Source organism: Parus major, chromosome 12, assembly GCF_001522545.3.
Source record: "Parus major isolate Abel chromosome 12, Parus_major1.1, whole genome shotgun sequence".
In the NCBI taxonomy this organism is placed as follows: Eukaryota; Metazoa; Chordata; class Aves; order Passeriformes; family Paridae; genus Parus; species Parus major.
Window position 1 is genome coordinate 1,919,098 of NC_031781.1, and position 13,922 is coordinate 1,933,019.

At 44.6% G+C, this 13,922-nt stretch overlaps 1 protein-coding gene across 11 annotated transcripts in view; it reads left to right on the forward strand.

Annotated features, from left to right (window-relative positions):
- Window positions 1–13,922, forward strand: part of ATP2B2 (ATPase plasma membrane Ca2+ transporting 2) — a 398,601-nt gene that overhangs the window by 173,413 nt on the left and 211,266 nt on the right. The window contains exon 1 of one of the 11 annotated variants that reach the window (XM_015640837.3): window positions 58–176. The exons of 8 other annotated variants lie outside the window; for them this stretch is intronic. The gene's annotated coding sequence lies outside the window, so the exon portion shown is untranslated. Of the gene's footprint in view, window positions 1–57; window positions 177–369; window positions 393–981; window positions 1,185–13,922 lie in introns of those variants that run through there. 2 more of the 11 variants (XM_015640839.3, XM_015640838.3) reach the window with 2 other exon arrangements.

Here is a 13,922-nt window from a genome sequence, read left to right on the forward strand (position 1 = left end):
GAAAAAGGGCTTAAAAAAAAAAAAAAAAAAAAAATCTTTCCCCTTTCCGTTCCGAGCTCGTTTATTTGGCATTTTGCTGCCGCCGGGGAAGGCGCGAGCTGATGGGAAGATGGTGTGGGGATTGGGGCTGAGTGATGCATTAGGTTTTGGTTCGTGCCCTGGGAATCTCTGCAAAGGTAACGCTGCGACTCGTGTACATTATTCTGTAAGGTCAAAGAGAAACTGCATAGCTAAAAGGCTCTCTTGCATCAGAAAGCGTTTGCTGGGCTTCGGTAGGTTGAGAATTCAGCATGATCTTGTTGTTTTTGAAACGTAGGGGCTTGATTTTGATTAAATCAGTTCTTTAGTGATGAGGAAAACACGTGGATGGGATTTTGCTTTTATCATTGCTGGTAAGAATCGGATGTGCCTTTCTTTTTTTTTCCTTTCGGAAGCTCGCATTTCACTAAAATGTGAGCAGTACACTTTGACTGTTGTATTTTTCTAACTTTAATGTTCTCTTACGATAGGCAAAGCTATTTCTTGTCAGGAAAATCTGTAATCCTCAGCTGGGTTCCTTGCTGGAGCTGTTTATAGTTTTTCAGTGTGTCTGCTTGAAAGTAAAGGGCACTCAGGTTAAAACCCCCAAACATTGCCTTTGTATTGAGATGGACTAGAAAATAATGTGGAGAAAATCGGGAATTTTCTCTAATTCCTTTTAACCATGCATGATGTTTCCTGTGGCAAGATGGGGAAAGGCTTTCCTGAGGTGCACGGTGTAATAATTAAGAATTCTGACAGATAGACTTTGGTATTTATTTATTTATTTATTAATTTTATCAAGGGAAGAATCAGCACCAAGCCGCATGGAAAAAAAAAAAAAGCTTTTGGCTGCTCATGAGGCACCCAACGCTTTAAGAGAAAACCTCAGATTACGGGAGTCATTTCCGATTATGTAAAGGGAGATTCTGTGCGTTTGATCCGTGCCTGCGGCGCTGGCAGCTCCTGCGCTCCGGGCAGCAGCCGAGCTCTGCCCCAGCCTCGCAATTCCCGACTTTAGCTGCTCCCATCCCAGCCGGGGCCACTTCCCAGAGCATCCCCCGGCGTTCCCAGGGCTGCCGAGGCCATGGCTGTGGGCAGCCCCGGCGCTCGGAGGCAGCCGCCAGCGGATGCTTAGCGCGGGTGCTCCCCATCCCTTCCGCAAGGTGAGTATTGAAGTGCCTCAAAGGGAATGGCTCTGCTCTCAGGATAAAGCGCTTCGTTAGGATAAACCTCAGGCTTTCTGCTCCTTTGAAGCCCTGATTGCTTTCTGTTGTGGGGCTGGGAAAGGATTGCAGGGATATTACACAAGTTGGGATGCCTGGAGGAGAGCTGGCACGTTTAATAGGGGGAAATTGTGATTTTATTGCTGGGATTTGAGATTGATGCTGGATATTTGTGGTACGAAATTGATAATGAGGGTTTTTTGTTAGTATTTGCTTAGAAAAGGGATTACAGGTCGACTTCACAATCCACATGTTTTGTTATTTTTTGCTGTTGAGATGCATTCCTGATTAGCATTTAATTTGTGAGAGGTCATCCATATGCATGACTGGCTCTTGTACCTCGCTCTGGAATAACTGTTTGACTCAGGTATCCAGCAGGTCTCTGATCACAGACAGCTTTTACTTTGTTCATGCTCCTCTCATTTTAATTCAAATTGCTACCTGTGAAGAGGTGGTTCACATTTTCCCTGTAGTGCTGGTAAAATGAGTAAGTTGGTGAATAAGGCAATAAAATAAGGCTTGTAGATAAGTTGTGTGGAGCAATGCAGCATGAAGGTTTTTCCCATTTAGGGTTTTTTTTTCCCCTCTGTGTGCCCCCTTTTAATCCTTTTTGTGTATCTGTCTTCATTTCTATAGAGAATTGATTTTGGCCCACATCAATGCTAAATATACATTCATTTTCACAGAACAGGTCAGTTTTCTTCTCTGCTGCAAATCAAAACTGCATGATATTCCTCATGCTTTCTGCATATATAAAAAGGTTGCATGCATGTATATTGGAACAGCTTGGAAGAGTTTCATGCTTCCCAGCAGGATTCCAGGTTGCAGAAGACATGGTAATGATGAACTAGGTATCATACTGTTCCTCTAAGAGCTGCCATGTAGTCACTTTTGTGAGTGCTTTTTTCCTTTTAAATTTCATATCATATATCTAGGAAACAGCTTGGAAAGGTTTTCTTTTCCCCTTTCGTCTTCCCCCAGCATTTAAAACATACAGCTTATCTTTCCCAGGGCTGTTGGATTAGGGATGCAACGTTCTTTGACTCCTACTAAATATATATTAATGTATCTTCCTGACTGAACACAGCAACTGCAAGAATTCATGAGAATGTTAAAAGTGTTTTTTGCTTTTTTTTTTTTTTTTCTTTTTCATTTTCATCCTGCAGTTCACATTGTCAAATGCCAGCTGTGGAGGTAGTAATTCCTTGTTACATTTTGGAATAAATGTAGAAGTCTTGACCTTGTAACTCCCTCTCCCACTCACTGAGAGCCCATTGCACTGCAGTAGGACTCCAGCAGTGGGGCTTCTCTAAATGGACCCCACCTCCTTTATGAAATGGAAATACTTTTACAGCTTGCACCTAAAATCGTGTTCTGAAGGGGAGAAAGTGGTTCATTTGATTAACCTGACTGGGAAACCTTGTAGAGAACAAGCTGCCTTTTGCCAGGTTTTTTTCATTCTGTTTTCAAGGAGACACAATGAAGGATGATACAGTTCCCTGGAATTCAGCAAGTACTCCTCTGATTAATTACGTTCAGATTATACATTATCTGATCAAACTCCAGCCTCCCCCCCATGATTAAAATCACACATTTCTGATTAATTTTAACGTGCCGGTTGAAAAAGGGCTTAAAAAAAAAAACAACAAAACCCAAAAATGAGCTAAGAATTCAAGAGGTGTTTTTCTTTAACTTAGATGCTAAAACCTGATGCCAAAGCTTCAGCCAGCCCCTCAGAGGGATCCCTCTCGTGCTGAGGCAGGCAGGGAGCGATGATTTGGCTCTGAAGGGAGCAGCAGAGCTCCCTCGGTGTGCCGGGATAGCTCCGGAGCCTCCGCAGCCCCTGCAGTCAGGGCTGGCACCAGGGCAGCCTCGGCCCCGCCGCCCTGGAGCCTGCCCAGCTCCAGGGATGCTCCATCCTTCTCCTTCCCCAGCTCCCGAGTGGTGCTCCAAGGGAACGGATCCTTAGTGGAGCAGTTGCGTAAGAGAACAGTCTTTCTCTCTAGGTAGGTTATGCTCCGCATGCTGGATGGGTTTTTTATGTGCCAGTGGAGATAAATAAAGGGCGTTGTGGAGGTTATATAAAAATACCAGCTTTAATTTCATCTGTAAAACAACAGAGAGGGTCAATAGCATTTTATTGTAAGCTTTACTTGGAAGTTTGGTGCCCTTTTGCAGGAAATGTTAGAGTACGGTACGATTTTAAGAGCCGTAGGGTTTCTGGTTCAAGTTTTACTGGTTTTACTCGTGTTTCGTTTAAAAAACATGGTTTTACTGTTGCATTTTTTGATAAATAGCCTTGGTTTTTGCATTAAACCTGGAGATTTGCAGTTGAAGAAAAAGAACCAATGTATAAGAGAAGGGTTGGGAACGAGGCATATTTAAATAAATTGAAGAGGCTGTCAGCTCTGTGAAAGGCAGGACGTGCTCCCTCCAAGCGCTGCAGATGAGTGAAATATGGAGCCTCAGAAGGGATGTGGAATTCCTGCAGAGGTACCACAGCTGGCAGAGTTGGGAAATGGTAACCAAGTTACAAAATACTTCCCTTCTACCCCACAGTGCATGGACAAGTTCATCCTGCTGGTAACATGTTTTTCCTTGTTTTTAAAATATTCGTGGCACAGTTAAAGCGTCTGAGGATTGTGCACCAGGCTCTCAGAGAAGCCTAGAAACAGTTAATGGGAAAAGCTAGAAGAGGACCAGGAGTAAAACTGGGATTTCCATGGAAGAGTTTGTGCATTTTCCACCTTTTGTCTCCTCTGCCCACACGGGGAAGGTGAAATGGCTGGAGAAAGCCGCTGATTTCAGAGACACAGGATAGTTGAGGTTGGCAAGTACCTCTGGAGCTGGTCCAGCCCAGCCCCTCCTGCCCAAGTGGAGTCACCTGTACGGGGCAATGTCCAGTCAGGTTTTCAGTACCCCCAGGGATGGAGACTTCACAACCTCTCTGGGGCACCTGTGCCAGTGTTTGGCCACCCTCACAGCTTTTGACCTTTAAATGGAATTTTCTACCTTTGCTCTCCTCTCCTTTCTGCCTTTCACCAGACACCAGTGAGAAGAGTCAGGCTCCATCTTCCACACTTTCTCCCACCAGCTGTTTGTTGAGAAGGTCCCCCTGAGCCTTCTGCTCTCCAGGTTGTGCAGCCCCAGTGTTCTGTGTGTCAGGTGCTCCAGTCCTTTCCTCAGCTCTGCATGCCTTGGAGGGCTGTTTCCAGGAAGCCCAGGCTGTCCTGGGAGCCCAGCCCAGGTGGGAGCACTGGGAGTGCTGCTGGGAAGGGAGGCAGCCCTGTGCTGTGAGGACACACTGCTGGCTCCTGCTCAGCTTTGGGCCCAACAGGAACCCCAGGGCCTTTTCTGCAGAGCTGCTTCCCAGCCAGCTGGCCCCCAGCCTGTCCTGCCTCAGGGGCACAAGTGTGCCTTTCCCTTTGCTGGCCATCCCGGGATTCCTCTTGGCCCTTCTGAGAGGCAGCTCATCCATCTGGTGGCACAGCCACACCTCCCCATTTCCCAGTCTGTGCCCTTGCACAGGGTGCTCTGTTCCTTCATCCAGACCATTAATAAAACTTTTGGCTGTTGTATCGAAAGAAATCCCTTGGAAGGAGATGATTAGAGCTGGAACTGCAATTTCAAGATTTAGCCCAGAATTGAAGTGCTGTGCTAATAAAAAATGCCAAAATTTGGTCAATATCCTGAATACGTTTATGGTTGTGAGTGTGGAATTTGCCCAATGCATTGCATCAGCATCCCAGGGTTTGAGGATGAAACAGGAAAATCAGTGATTCAGATTTACTAAGAGCTTATTTTATATATTAAAGAATGAAGACTCACAGCTGATGAAGTAATTTCAATTGATAATTTCATTCGCTGCATTTCAATTAAAGTGAGTTAAAAATAAAACCATATGAAATGAATTAAAAATAAAATGAGATTTAGTCCAATCTGATTTGGATCTTGCTAAAAAATCTGTCGCACAGAATGAGGAAACAGGATAGGGAAGATGCTTATCTGTGAGATGCTGGGCAAAGAGCTATTTCTGCAGTCCTGGCCTGTCCAGTTCACTGACCTTCCCAGCTCCTGACCTCTGGAAATTAGCTGGGCATTTGGAGAAAATGACACTCCTCATATACACACTCCATCTGAGGAGATCTTTACTTAGATAAGAGCTGTCTCAGTCTGGTAAGTTATCTTCTGTGCTTTGGTTTGGATTGTGTCCCACGGTATAAATCCGTGTAGACTTTGGACCATGGTTTAGGATGAGGTGCAGCACATTGAACGGGGCTCGGGATTCCTCCTTCTGTATCCCCCAGCTCAAGTCCCATGTGACAATTGCCACCAGCTCCCACAGGTGAGGCAGGGAATGACAGCCCACCCTGGCATTGGGTAATGGAGTTTATTCAAGATCCAACAAGTTTTGGGCTTTTACCCTACTTATCTCACACACAGGCTGTCCTAGGCATTCCCCCCACCCTGGCTTTTGTCTCCATGCATCTCAGAATTCCAGGATCTCCCCTGACTTGTCTTTCCAAACTCCTCTTGGTCTTCTGTCCAATCTTCACTTTTTTTATCCTGTCACCCTTGTTTTCTCAGAGACCACTTCTTGTTCAGCCTTGTCTTCCTTCTGGAGCTCAAGGGGCCTCAGTTTCCCAAATCTCAGTGATCTGGGCAGATCCTCTGCTGTGATCAGTCCCTTTGGTGGGGCTGTCTCATCCCTCTGCACTAACTCCATGCTCCACTCTTTTTAGTCCAGGTGTTCTCAAAACCTGCAGCCAAGCCAGTGAGGCTGGAACCAGCAAGGAGCAGGCTCATGCAGGAGAGTGGAACAGTCTGGGACACCTTTACAGCCTCACAGCCCTTCTGGGATCTGTTGCTCTCTGCACTGAAGCCATCTGTCACCTGTGACTGGAATGGGGGGATCTCCATCCCCGTTCCCTTGGCTGCCTCAGCCTTCCAAGCACAGGTCCTGCCATCCACACTCTGTCCAGCAGCTTTCTGTGCCTCAGTGGGCCTTGAGGGAAGAGTGACACTTCTCAGAGTGATGGTGGCTCTTTGGCACGGGCACTGCTTATCTTGGGGCTGGATGAAATGATTGCAATGGTCGTGCTCAGCATCTCACTAACCTTGGCACCCCCTGGGTGCTGAGGAAGCACAATAAAATGCTCTGCCACCGACCTGACTTGTCTTTCACAGTGGTACACCTCGTGTCACACAGGTGATTAGAAGGGAACAGCGTTCCCAATAAACCGTTCCAGTCTCCTTGGGAAATGTGCAATCCCAGATGTCAGGAGGCAGCATTGATCTGTGTCCTCTGTAAGTCACTTGGAGAAGAAGCTGCTGTCCTGGCTGAGGACAGCTGTTCAATTTGCACTGCAGCCTTCCCATGCCCCTTTCCCCTGCTTGCATTGTAATGAACACTTCGCACGTTGTTCTAAAAATACCTCCAAATGATGTTTGATATTAAGGGACCAGCGAGATGCAATTACGATGAAATGACGATTTCGTGGTGTTTTTCACAATGACACGAGATTGTCATCCTCCCTCCCCCAGTGCTTGAAGCAATACCTATTTATGAGTAGTTGAGCTAACCTGGGAAATTCCAAGAAGAATTGCGGACGGCTCCAGAGATGCAATGCAAATTGTTGCAGTACCCATGGAGGACATTTGCATTATGGTAGGACTGGTTGTCTCTGTAATGCTGTCGTGGTGATTGTTATGCAGAGAACTGCAGGATAAAATGGTAGTGCTAAATCAGCAGTGCTGAATAAGATGGCTGAAAATGCCAGGAAAACAAACTGTTGGAGCAGGAGGATTACAGAAAGAATGAGATTCCTGATTCCAAGGCAAGACACCTCTCAGCCTTCTTGGGGACGAGCTCATGCTACTGCAGGTTATTTTTGTGGCCCTTCTGAGAGTTTGGTGCTTCTCTCATCCCCACACTGCATCACTCTGCATCAGGCAGGACAAAGCTCCTGGCAAGGAGCTGAGGGGATGCCCTGTGTGGCTTGGGCTGACCCAAAAGGTCGTGGAAGAACCGCCCTGGTATTTCCATTGCAGCATCAAGAACTCCCCTTCAGGGCACTGAGGTGTTGAGGTGACTTTTTATCCTGAGTATTTGTGGGGAGCTGCTAACCCCAGGGCACTGTGCTGGTGAGTTTGCACCACTGTTGGCAGAATCTTTGGTTTATTTGATTTTAAATCTTGTTTTGGTTAATCCAGAATAGGACTGGCTAACTCTGTCTGTCCTGTGTGGCGCCTAAATATCAGAGATAGGAATGTGGAGGGGTTAGATTTATTTACATGCTTGGGCTGAAGTGGGAAGACAAAAGAGTATTATATATGTATTTTTTCCAGGAATATGTGACACAAAAAGAGGTGACATGGATAGGGACCACTGGAGCCTGTCTAGAATGAAGTGTTTTGGAAATGCAGGTGGGACCTGGCCCCTCCCCAAGCTGGGGGAAGCCTGGGTGGGCCAGCTGCTGCCTGTGGCTATCAACAGACTCGACCTTGGAGAAGGGAGAATGTGTTGAGGGAGACAAACTGTGCTCAGACTGTTAGGAAAAAAAAAGAAAAAAGGACTCTCTGCTGCAAAGCTCAAATTGCTGCCTATTGCTTTGGTTATCTTCTTATAAATCTTAATGTGGCTGTTCAATTGAAGCAAGTAGAGTTAGGATGCCATTCCCTACCTTGGGATGGATCCTCCCCTCCAGCAATGTTTACAAAATAATGAAAAAGGGAAGCGGCGATCTGAGGAAGGGACATGTAAAATCTGCAATGCAGAAATAGGATTATATATTTATCTGAGTTCTCATGTAGACAGATGATTAATACAGTACCAGCTACAGGGTTTATAGCTTGTTATATCATTAAGGTTCCCTGTAACTCTAATGTGAAAAGATAATAAATTAAGTGTCCTCTTCTCTGCCCTTGTCCTCCTTTTTCTAGTTTAGAAATACATTTGGAAGTTCTAATCTGAAAACATGATTCTGGTACCAGAACTGAGGATGGAAAGGAATGAAAGGGAAAATGGAAGACATCTGAAGTGTTTTTTTTTTTTCTCAAACCTTTTTAAGACTTAATATTGAGTGCATGAGGTCTTAACATACAAGCCTCATTTACATATCTGCTTTTGGATATGTAAAATGTCCTAACAGGATCTTGAAAAATATTTATAGGAAAGTATTTTTGGGGATTTTTTTTCCCACTTGTTAGAGAAAACTGACATACAATTTCTTAATTGGGTCCAGCTTCCTTCTAAGGATATCTTGTCCCCCTCCTTTATCTTATCTGGATCAGATGAAAGCTGCAGATACAGGACAAGTTAAATTTTCTAGTATCAATCAGGTAAGTAGCAGTGCTTTCTGAGCTTTCATTGCCAAACTCTGAGAGGAGAATAATTGCAATATTTAAGGTAAACCTGAATTAGAATGCCGTGAAAGAGCAAAGTCAAAGTAACCAGAAACATCCAAATGTTCCTTTTAAATAAGGGACTTTATAGTGGGAGACAGTCCAGGTGAGCTCAGTGTTGGTGGGCACGGGGAATCAAAGAGGATTAAGGGCTGGGATCCTCTGGAAAGCCTCTGTGCTGGATTTATCCTGTCCAGTGAATAACCCCACTGCCTTTAGGCAGAGCATGACCCAGGGTTGTGGCAGTGGCAGCAAATCAAAGTGCTGGAACTGACCCTGGGCACTGCAAAGGTTCCTGCAGGAGGGCAGATTTCACAGGGAAGCTTGGGAAGAGTTCTGTCCATTGCTGGATTAGGGAAGGGATAAATCTTTGCACATGGAGAAGAAAATCCCTGTCTGTGTGTATGTACAGACATGTGCGTGAATGCATCTCTAAAAGCACCCAAACAGAGAGCAATTGCTCTAAAATCCTTCTTGCACTTTGGTTTACTGTGCAGTTTAATTCCATTCAAAGTTAATCTCGCAGTGGTTCACTTGAAAACAATACCAATTTTGTACTGCCTCCCACACACCAGATCCACTCCCTTCCTCAGTAATTCTTGTTTGACCTCACAGCTGGTTCTCCAGAAACTTTCCTCCCAGCTGCCAGATATTTCTATTCAGGAGTTACCCTCAGGAGCAGCAGCACATTTCCATGTTGGTCTGGCTTTTGTGTTTGTTCTGTAGTGAACACAGAGCCTCAAAGCTCGAGGCCTTACTTAATTCAAAATTTTGTATGGATGTGACTTTCTCTCCCATGACTCTGCTTTTTTACAGCACCCAAGTTCCACCACAGCAGTAAGAAAACAAATAATGGAATGCTTGTGATTACTTGAGATAAAAATTTCTTCTTGGGAGCAATGGAGCTCATTCCTGCAAAGGATTGAACAGAGCAGGGAATGAACTACCTGCTCCATTGAATCAGAGAGCACCAAACATCTGTGTTGATGGCCACGAGGGCTCCATGAAGCTGTTTTTAGTTCAGGAAAGAAGGGAGAATAGATCCTACTCTTTTTAACCTCTTTGTGAGGAGAGCAAAACAAATACGAGTTTAGAAATAGGGAATCCCCTCAAACCTATTATTAATATTATTTATTATCCCCTCAAACCACATTACTGCGTGACTTAAACTGAGGATTCATCATCTTCCTTGGGAAAGGCAGAAGGTGGGATATTCCACGTGCACCCACAAGAAACAGCCTTGTAAGGAAAAGGTATGTAGACCAGCAGCAGAGGTTTGGAGGTTTTTTAATCCATGTGGAGGATGGAAAAAATCTCGTTGTAATTAAGGTATTTCCGAGGATCTGTGTTATCAGTGGCAAATTCTTCTGCCTGCCAAGTGAGGTCTTGGCCCTGGTGAGCCCCAGGGCTGCTCCTGTGGAGGTTTCTGGGTGCAGCTGTAGAAACCAGCGAGGGAAAAAAGGGTTTTGTGGCCCAGCTCAGTGAGGCTCTTACCCAAGGAGTGGAGCAAACACATCAGCAGCTGGTGACAGGCAAATAAACTGCTCCAGACCTGGATGGCTGATGGGAAAATCTCTTTGGTGCCTTCTCAGAGCACATCTGGAGTGACAGAGCTGCTGCCAGTCTGCCCTTCATCCCCCCATGCAATCCCCATGTCCCCAGAGCTTTGAGCAGCTTTTTCTTCCTGGAAAGGGAGGAAAAAATCATCCCACTTGGATTTTCCTCCACATCACAGCCCAGCAAAATGGACTTTTAGCATTCATCTCTCTTCGATGTATGTCCAGAGGAGGGAGGGAATTTGCTGCGTGTCTTTGCAGGACTTTTTGAGACGAGTTTTGAGAATTAAGGTTGTGCTGGTTCAGCCTGGGTTTCTCCACATCTCAGTGTCTCCCTAGAAATCTTTTGTCTGGGAATTCTTGCCTGGCTGTGTGGAGCAGTCTCTCCCTGCTTTTCAGACTGATGGATGTATTGGTTGTTGCTTGTGGATCTTCTTCGGCATCATCTGCTTTCATTAGCATTTTTGAACAAAGGAATGAATCAGAATAAATCACAACTAATAGAAATATAGGAACAGATTATCATTTTGCAAAGCTGAACTCTCTCAGAGGAGATTACGTATTTAAATTGAACAAATACAACTTCATAAATAAACTAAATTAAACATCATCTAATTTTACTTTTGAAGCCAAGCAATTTTAATCCATACTCAGCTTCTTGTATAAATATTTCCCAACTCTGTTTTATTCTTTGAAGCATTCTTATTCATATTTAAAAACCAAAAAATGTGCCAAATTGAACCACAGTTGTGTATACTGAATAAATGTAAAAGCTTGGGTGTATTACGTAATAATCTGAGAGTTGGCAGGAGGGAGTGATTGCGTTTGTGAGTGTCCAAGTAGTGTAAAAATGCTTTTGCAGAACCTAATATTTGTCTCTAAAGCTCTCTGATGGATGGTGTGCCTGAAAAATCCTTTTCATAAATCCCTTTTGTATCGTTCAAAAGGAAGCAATAGATGATTAGAAATCTATATATTTCCCCAGGGATGATTGATGCAGAAGCTGTGGTGCTACAAGCTGCTCTGGGTTGGGAGCAAATTCCTGCTCGTAGATGGAAGGGCTGTTTTACTGCAGAGCTAATTCTTAGAACTGGGAGCATTTCAAACCCCCCAAATATGTCACTGTGTGATTGGAAATGTGCTTTATCAATCACCTTGTTAGGCAAGAAGAGCCTTTTTTTTAAAAAAAAAATGCCGTAATAAGGTTGAAGAATTCTTGTTAAATGTTTCATATGGTGTTCACAAAGCTGAAATATAATTTCAGTCCAACAACCACAATCTAAAGCCATTTTCCAGAAATGGGCTTAAATGCAGTTCTTTCTGCATGTTCATTCAATCATTGTGTGCAGTTTGCAGAACTGACCTGTCCAATGACTTCAGGGGCTGAGAGTGGTTAACAGTGCTTTTCAAAAATACTTCATTTCTAAGTAAATTGGATGTAAAATTACCAAGAACTTGGTTTTAGTCAAATATTTTGAAGCTAGGACAAAACAAGAGAAATGAAATGAATCAGCATCTTTTCTCTGGTTTTAATATTGAACCATTTATTTATGATTTTTTTTATATATATATAAAAAAAATATCTTACTGGTTAGATTTATTTTCATAATAAAATCACTAAAATGGGTAGTTGGGGTAAAAATTCCACTTTTCCTACCACACTTGGATTTTTCTGGGAATAGCTGAACACAGCTTTTCCCAGTGGTTGAAGTATTGAGCAGGTTGAGCATTTTCTGTGGGTGGCAACAAGCGAGTGGAGCTTTGGAGCTGTAGATTAAGGAGTGTTTGGGGAAGGTGCAGGGACAAGAAGGTGATGCCCAGAGGTGGCAGGTGACCCTACAGGGCTGGGTTTGACAGCCCCTGGTGGCACAGCCCATGGCTGGGAGGTGAGGAAGGTGAGGAAATGTAGGCTGCTGTTGTTTGTTCCATCTTCCATCACCAACGAGAGCTCCTGGCTGGGAATTTCGGCTCGTAGCAAACGGCAATAAATGCTCCTGTTGGTTCTAAATGCAGGCAGGTCCAGCTGAAATCCAGGTAAATTGCCACTTCCCTAATGGAATAAAGGATAAAGGAAGGGTCCTGAGGATGGTGTGAGCACTGCTGCATTAGTGCTGCTCCACATTTTCAGGATATCCTTGAGGAAGTTTGCAGGGATGGTGAGATGAGAGGAGGGATAATTTCATTAGAACGCAGCAAGGAGAGGTTTAGGAGCTGCACAAAGACATTTTGCAAGTGAAATATTCTAACAGTTCCTGTGTCTTGGAAATATCACAAATAATCAGGTACTTGTCCCCAAATGACATGCTGGTGACAGGCATGAGCTCCTCAGGCTGGGGCCAGTGGGAGAGGTCAGCTGCAATGGGAAATGTGTAAAGAACATTAAATGAAAAAGATTTTCTGCAAATAGCACTCACTAGATTTTGATTATTCTTGCAAAGCAAAAATTTGGCATAAGAAGTTTGGTATTTTTTGGTCGTGCCTCTTCCTGCAGAGAAAGAAATGTGAGAGCATAATTGAATGTAAATTGTCAAAACAGTATTTTGACTCTTCTCCTGTGGACTGTAATCATTCCCATGCCACCAAACTCCTGGATGCATTCCAGTCTTTATCAACATACCTGTTTTTCAGGACATGATTAGATCCTATCCATCAACTGTCTGTTAGAAGAGATTTTTGCATATTCAGACCTTCTAAACATTGCTTACAAATAAAAAAGGCTGATAAATCACTGTATTTTTTAATAGACAAAATATAATCTGACCTTTAATGGTTTAGTCACCATAATCAATACATTTATAATTTAAAAATTATTCTTCTCCAACAGCTGTTTTTTACAGCATGACGAGGATTTGATATTTGAACAATCAAGGCATGGAAAGTGTGGTGCTGCCTGGGATTCAGACTGACATCTTGGTCTAGAACATGAAATAATATCTTATGTACAAAATGTTAATTATTTTATTAAAATCTGTGTGCATGAATCATTCCCTGACACAAGGTAATGTACTTGCAACTCCAAATAACCTCATTTGAGCAAATGTTTCTAATCAAGGGGAAGTGGCCTGGTATGATGCCATAGGATGGTTTGCCAGAGTAGTGCAAAGAATATTTTTAACTGTGTTTTTGGGGCTTGGTGAGGTTCCTGCAGGAATTCTGACACAGCCACTGGTGAGTGTGGGGCTGGGTGGGGTTGCCTGGTGCCTTTTGTGGGATCCCATGGGTAAAACCCAGCAGAAGGGAGTGTCAGGATCAGTGTCAGACTGGGATGGTGCCGTGGCCACGCTGGGAGCTGTGTGCCTGGAACTCCTGGTGCTGTGACTGAGAGCTGTCATCTGGAGATTGTTCTGGAGGGAAATATTTAATATGGAGCCTGGCACTGCCAATTTTCCCTGCTTGCTGCCCAGGGGGATGCAGCCCTGCTGGAGGGAGCTGTGCAGAGGGATGGGCACAGCCTGGATCCGGGGGCTGTGAGGGACAACAAGGCCAAGTGCCAGCTCCTGCACTGGGGTCACAACAATCCCTGCAGCTCCAGGATGGGGATGAGCAGCTGGAAAGGTGGGAAAGGGCCTGGGGGTGCTGGGGACACCAGCCCAGGGCTGCCCAGGTGGGCAAGAGGCCTCTGGCCCCTGGGCTGGGAATAGAGAGGCCACAGGAGCAGGACAGGGATTGTCCCCTGGGCTGGGAATAGAGAGGCCACAGGAGCAGGACAGGGATTGTC